Source organism: Phoca vitulina, unplaced genomic scaffold, assembly GCF_004348235.1.
Source record: "Phoca vitulina isolate PV1807 unplaced genomic scaffold, GSC_HSeal_1.0 scaffold5, whole genome shotgun sequence".
NCBI lineage: Eukaryota > Metazoa > Chordata > Mammalia > Carnivora > Phocidae > Phoca > Phoca vitulina.
In genome coordinates, this window is record NW_022589708.1 from 62,097,760 (window position 1) to 62,105,159 (window position 7,400).

Sequence of the window (7,400 nt, forward strand, 5' to 3'; positions counted from 1 at the left end):
CTCAGGACCCACCTAACCAACACGTTCCCATTGTTCACCACCCCACTCAAACTGTTTCCTTCCCGTTCTTTGAGGTGTCCCTCTCTTTTCCACCCTGGAATCTTTATGCTCTCCACTTCCTCTGCCTAGAGGTCTCTCTCCCCATCCTTGCCTTCAGATATTTGCACAAAAACCTTTCCGCACGGGAGCCTGTCCTGACAACCCGACCGTCCCCATGCCAGTTGAGTTATCTTTATTACCATTCTTATAGTACAAGGTGCTTTTCCTTCAGAGCTCATATCCACATTTCTAAATGTGTATCTGTTTTTGTGGTATGATTGATACCTGCCTTCCCATAGACCGTAAGCTCCGGGAGGGCAGGGACCTGATCTGCTTGCTTATAATGAGTGCTCAGAAAACGTTGGCTAAATAAACAGTTTATTATCTTATGAATTTTTAAAACAAAACTCTGACCTGACAATTATTTAGTGGGCACCATTCCTTCCCAGCTCTGCATTTCTGTCTTAACCATAAAGTAAAAACATCTGCTCTTTCATTTCACCCTTCACAAAAGGGAGGAGTGCCTGAGTTTATCGGGCAAGTTGGAGAAAAGCAATTCTTGTTAGTACATCTGCCTTGACACAGGGCACGCTCTGCTCCTGGCCTGCTTGGCTGAAGGCTTTTTGGGGGGAATAGGCAAGGGTGACTCCACCTGGCCTCTAACTGGGCGGGTAGATTCTCCTGTTCCTAGGTTGAAGACTGGCAACTGGCCTAAGCCACTTCTCCAGTCCAGCCTTATCAATCAGTCTGATAGTTTGATTTCCATCTCCCTGACCTCTTTATTTTTTCCATAGGTTAATACTCTCGATGCTGACAGTATGCTGGGTGTTATTTAGTACCCTCACAAAAATATCAGCCTTCTTAGATTTTCCCTTTCCCTGTTGTAATTGTTGCCTTTGTTCCCTTAGCTGACTAGGTCTGAACACTTTTTCTGTTTTCTACAAATTATGGCATAAATCTTACTGAGTTCCTTTTTCCCTCTGAAACTCCTGTCCTAGTCAAGCAGTAAAATTCATTTAGATGACCAAGATATATTTCTCATATATACTTGGTCTTCCACCATAGTTCCTGACTCACGTCTACCAAGAACTCTAGGAATTTCCTAAATGTTGAGAGTGACAAAATTATCTCTTGTTATGCTAATGAGGTAACTTTTGGACCCCACCTAAAGATGGGGCCTAGTTGCCAGGAGATCCAACACATGATTAGAGGATTGGAATTTTTCAGTCCCCCCACCCCCACCTCCACTTCCAGGGAGAAGGAGAGAGGGCCTGGAGTTTGAATCAACTGCCAATGGGCAATGATTTAATCAATCATGCCTATGTAATGGAACTCTCCATAAAACCCCAAAATGACAGGGTTTGGAGGGCTTCTGGGTTGGTGAACACGTGGAGGTATCCCATGAGGCCATGGAAACTTGCTCTTTCCCCATGCCTTGCCCTGTGCATCTCCTCTGTCTGGCTGTTCCGGAGTTATATCCTTTTATAATAAACCAGTGACCTAGTTAAGGAAAATGTTTCTCTGAGTTCCATAAGCGATTCTAGCAAGTTAATTGCACCCAAGAAGGGGGTTGTGGGAACCTCTGATTTATAGCCAGTCAGTCAGAAGCCCAGGTAACAACCTGGGCTTGCAACTGGCATCTGAAATGTGGGGGTGCGGGGCAGTCTTGTGGACAGAACCCTTCACCTGTGGAATCTGATGCTATCTCATGGCAGATAGTGTCAGAACAGAGTCGAATTGTAGGACCCCCAGCTGGTGTCTGAGAATTATTTGTTGGTGTGGCAGAACCCCCAACCCTGGCACTGGGGGTTGGAATTGGGTCTAAGAACCCCTCTAACCTACCAGACAATCTCCCCCACCCCCAGCAACGGAGCAGACCTGAGGGCTGGGGGCACTTGAGCCATAGGCAGATACTCATGGGAATCAAATTTCTACCCGGCATATAGTCTGTGAAGCAGTCTGCACAAAAGCAGTGTTCCAACAAGGTCAGAAAATGATTAACTAAGCCAACTAGAATTCTTCCCTGAGGGATTTGGATTGGAGATATGCGCAAGTGTCCACTAGTTGGAAGGAGAACCCAAGAAGGGAAGTGCATAAAGAAGCTGGAATCTGGTAACCGAGTCTTGTTAAAGGAGGAATACCAGAGAGATATCACCAAGATCCTGCTGCTGGTTGCTAGATGGAAAATCAGATTGCTAGAACTGCCTCGGATCTCAGGTGTGCTTGTGTTCCACCTTCAATGCTATTGGGAGCCCAGGTACTCTTTTCCTTTGCAGCCAACAAAGTTCAGCGAAGACTCCCAAAATTCAGGATGCTTCCATTTCTCTCTCCTGAATTTCCCTTCTCTTTCTCCAGCCCCCCTTGAGGAAACTTCTACGTGGTATTTCTTAGCACAAAACAAGAGCATGTATCTATTCTATACCAAGCAACTTTATTCATGGTCTTGGTTCACTTCCAACTTCACACATGACCTTTTTGGCCACAGGGCTACATGGAATCAATGTGGTAGAATGCAGCAAGCAGCGTGGAGCAGAGGTGGCAAACACATCACTTGCAGGCTGATCCCAGCCCTTCCCAGTGCCTGGTTTGACTCACAAGTATCCATAAGATAAAATTTTGAATTAATTTTTAATGTGTGTAAAAGGAAGGAAATTCCCCATAAAAATCTAGATTTCTAGATTGTCTTAAAAACTGAGCCTCCTTTTCCCTGAGTGCAACCATTGGTCAGAACCGAGTACTGACCACCCACTCTCCCCCCACTTTATATGGTACACCCTTAGCTCTCATTCATCCGTGGCCAGCCCCTGTCACTTATGTGCCTATCCTACCCCTGGTGTCATTGGACTTTGTGCTCACTAACAGACAGAATGAGGGAGCAAATGAATGAGGAGAACTAGAAGTTATTTCTTAAGCCAAAGCAAAAAAGAGCATTAAGGAAGCTATGCGGATAAGAGAGGCTGTCAGGGAGAGATGCTAAGGGTGGGACCCCAGCAGTGTCATTGTGTGTGAGTTAGGAAGGGATCATTGATGGTTTTCACGAGTCCAAAGGTTAGATGGCAAGAGGTTAAAGAAGCTGATGATGGTCATGTCGACTATTGAAAAGTCAAAGAACTGAGTCATGAAACACAGAAGAGTGATATGACTGTTTTGGACATGTAAAACGGTGGCTGTGGATAATGTTTTCAGAATTTCAGAGACTTAGGAAAGCTTCAGACAGAGGTTAAGCCTATGATATGAGGGGAAAATTGATATTGTCCAAAAGAGCAGTGATACGTATCTATGAGGAAATACATAAGGTGTTCTGATTATTACATGGGGTGAGTTAGTACTCCAGAGCTGGAGAGAGGTTGTCCATTTCTGAGATTTGTGAGCTCCTGTGGCACTTTGTCAATCCATGTTTTAGTTTTCCTTTCAAAAGGGAAGGAATCTGAAAAAGTTTTCGTTCACAATTGATAGCAGCGTTTCCTTTAAAAAAAATGTCATTATGATAGCCCTTTTTTCCCCCGAATATTATCCCATGGAGTGTTCTGTTTTTCTCAATGCTTTGAGAATATCTCATATAAAATAAGCACCTCAAATTTACATGAATAAATTTGATTTACAGAAAATGCTATATAATAGCCATTAAATACTATTTGGCTAGTCTGCATATAATCACTGAGATTTAGGACTTGTGTTTACAAAATCCATGTGCCTCAACCCACAACCACTCAGACTTTATTTCATTAAGACCTTGAGATAGACTTGGTTTGTGTTCTGCTTCCTTACCTTCCCGGGAGTCTTACTAAATGCACCCACTTCTGTCTTCCTGAAGCTCCCAGACTAGAAATACCTGTATTTGAATACATTTTTAATTAATTATCAAGGCTAGCCCTCACAAAGCCATGACCAGCTCCTAACAGAGGCTAAGAAAATTCTTTCAGTTTCATTCAATTAAAATACCACCTCTTCTTCTGAGGCCTCAGGCTCTTTGCTTCCTGCTTTGTTGAAATCCATAAGTTATTGGGTAATTTTTGCCGCTGTAGCTCAATCTCTACCTGAAGCAAAAGAATGCCTGAATTCCCTTCTGGGCTCAGCAGGGGAAGAGGACTTGCTTCTTTTCACTGGTGGCCACCATCTTGTTTCTACTCCCAGCGCTGATATTTCCCCACTCCCTCCTTGCTAGTCAGCGACTTCTCCCAGTATTGACTCCCTTCCCTACGGCAACTCCCACAGCACATAGCTGTGGCGTTTCTCTGTTTATGGTTTGCTGTGGGGTTCATTATATTTACTTGATGGGAAAGTTTCAATTACAACTTAGCTGGCTTGTCTTCTTTAATTTGTACTCCCACTACCTGCTCTCTTTACCTATACTTTTAAATATATGGAAGGAAGATCTTCAGAATATCCTCCTGGGTTGGCCCAATTGTTTAGTTCTTTTCAATTAACAACTACTTATCGAAAGGAAAATTAAAGCAGTGAGAGATTTATAGTTTTCACAGCATCAATGTTCTTTGGAGCTGGAAAGATCTTGGAGAGAGATTAATCCAAACTCTTTATTTTCCAGATGGGGCTTGGGGAAGAGAGATGATTTACACAGGACCATTTCATTAGCTAGTGTCAGATCTCCTGACTTCCAAGACAAGACCCTTTCCACCCCAGAATATTTATGTGCATGTGCATATGTCTGTGTGTGTGTGTGTTTGTGTGTGTATCCCTAAAGAATGGTTCCCATACCTGTCAGAATCATCTGAGATGTCTTTTAAAAAAGATAGTAGCACAGGATACTATCAAACTCCCTGAAACAGAATCTCTGAGGCTGTGTCCAGGAATCCAGGGTCTGGCCTGGAGAATGCTGCTTTGTATTTGGCTCTTGCCTCTTCCACCTTTTCTTTCACATCAGGCACTGCATTTTCTAAGACTGGCCCCAGTTTTCATAACACCATTACTGATGTGAAATGAACCCTGGGTAGGTTTACTATACTACATTGTCGTGGCAGAAACCAGAAACCCAGAGGAGAGAGGTATGTACAAGGCCCTGTATCCTTAAGCAGAGTTCAGCAAGCCTAGCGACTGGCTTTGTGTGTCTACATGGAGGCGGCCACCAGCTTGGGAGCAGTACCTGGAGCCGTGGGCGTTCTCTGGGGAAGCTGCCACATGAGTCAGGCCTGCAGAGAGCTGTGGAGTAGAGTCCTTGATATGCTTGATGATGATTCAGGGGCACAGCTGACATGTGCTGGGCTGACCAAATAACCTGCTCCCCCCCGCCCAGAGTTGGCCCTTATGGTGGAAGGGAGTTATCCTGACCTGGATAACTGCATAACCACTTCCACCAGTAAGAGATAGAGATGAAACTGTTCTCCCAGAATCAGCCATGGTGCGAGGACCCAGGTCGAGAAAAACAAATCCCAACAAATCCCAATGAATAAATACACTTACTATTAAGTCATAATTGCTAGGAGACTACAAATTAGCTGGGTGTACCCTTCGACAGTTATTCATCAGCCTGATACACAGGTGGGGAACTAAATCCCTTCATATATTTGGGCATTGGACAAGTCCCCTCTGTGGTGGAGGACTTGGGACAGTGCTATGTGAAAGCAATGAGAGTAACCCAGTGACTTTGGATGCTGATTTTCAGCCCCACTCTGGATATACACTCTGCATTTGGTTCAGGTGCTTTTTATTCTTGGCCCTCTGGAGGTGAAATATTGGCCTCTTTTGTCCTGAAGATGCCCAGGGTGGAGCAAAGTTCATAAATATTCCCCCTCTTCTCACCTTACGGCTCTGATTGCACCCAAAGCCTTGCTCAAGTCTTGCAGGATAACCAGAGGCTGAGGAGTAATAGGAGGAATAGTGTGTGTCACAAAGATTTTTCTGGCATTACTTTCTCTGAGTTGGGAGAGTAGGTCTGCTACCTCACATCATGAATCACTTACAAACCAAGAGTCACAGAACAGAGGGTGGATTTCACATGTAACAAAGAGATCTCTTGGAAGTCAACGGTCAGATCGAACCAAACCAATCACATCCTTCCACGTAGACAAAGGATTACAAATCACACGATCGGTGTGTCTCTATTTGTTTTTACCTTGAGTCCTTCAGGCATTCTTGTTGGACAACCAGTCCTGGGAGAGGGGCTTCTTGACTAAGTAGCTGGCCCATGTTGAAGGGGCATAGTGGGGAGAAGTTAGCTGAGCACTGAGGCAGAACTACAGCAACAGGTAAGTAATAGGACTCCCGGACAATGCTCCTTGTCAGTTTCTCTACTACCTAAGCACAGGTGGGAGCAATGGATGAGGTCACCAGTATGACAATGATAGCTGGGCCGCATAAAGAGAGAAGCCACAGTTATTGCAAGAAACAAGGGGAAATGAAGACGTTCTCCTATAAGAAACTACAGTATGATTAGTCCACACAGAGGTTAGAGCTGGAGGCAAGATAGCTCTTGGGACCTTGGCACTTCAACATGTTGGATCTTCATGGTCGGCCATTGGAGCCACGTGGCCAGCCCCTTGGTTTCTTTATGTATACTTTAGCTTTCCTCCCAGGACTTAATAAGACCTTTCTGTGTTGTATCTTCTGTTTAATCATAGTTTATATTTCCTCACAATTTTGGCTTGTTCTTAACTTCAACTTGCTCAAGGCTACTCATAGCCTAACCCAGTGTACCTCAGTCCCCATGGCAAACAACCTGTGTCTCTGTGTGTCTCCCAATGCAAAGTCCTGTGAGTGAGGATCTGATTGGCTCAGTGGATCACTGCATGAGCTCCGCTTTTTACAATAGGTCATGTAATAAGCCTGGATAGGCAGCCCTTGAGACAGGTATCTACTTCCAGTCCAATCAGATGAGGACAGAGGTAATAGGGACATGTCTAGGGCTGCCATTTCAACAGGGCTTTGGATAGGACACTATCTCTTAGAAAAGGCTGTGAATATGATCTAACCATGTTTTACTACAAGCAGCTAAAAGTTAAAAGCTCCCAGTTAAAGGGAGAAGCTACAGTAGTAATCTCAGGCAAATGCCATAAACTTAAATATTGTTACTAGGCCCTTAAAATATGGAGAAAAGTTTGAAGCAGCCTTGATAAACTATACACAGGATAAAATGTTATATTGATGGAACCAAATAGTAAATTTAGGGGTAAATCAAATTATACACAGATGCAAAAATGGTAGGGAAGGGGAGAGATGGGGAGAAGGGAGGTTTGGAAATCCAAGCAAGCATGACATACAAAGATCTGGAGGTCATGGTGGAACACAAGCAGGGCTGACTATGTCAATCATGTTGAGTTAAAATATGATGTATAGGAGCCAATAGAATCTCTTGTGTTCTACTCAACATTGGCTAAATCCTTACTACATTTAATTTGTTTTCATAT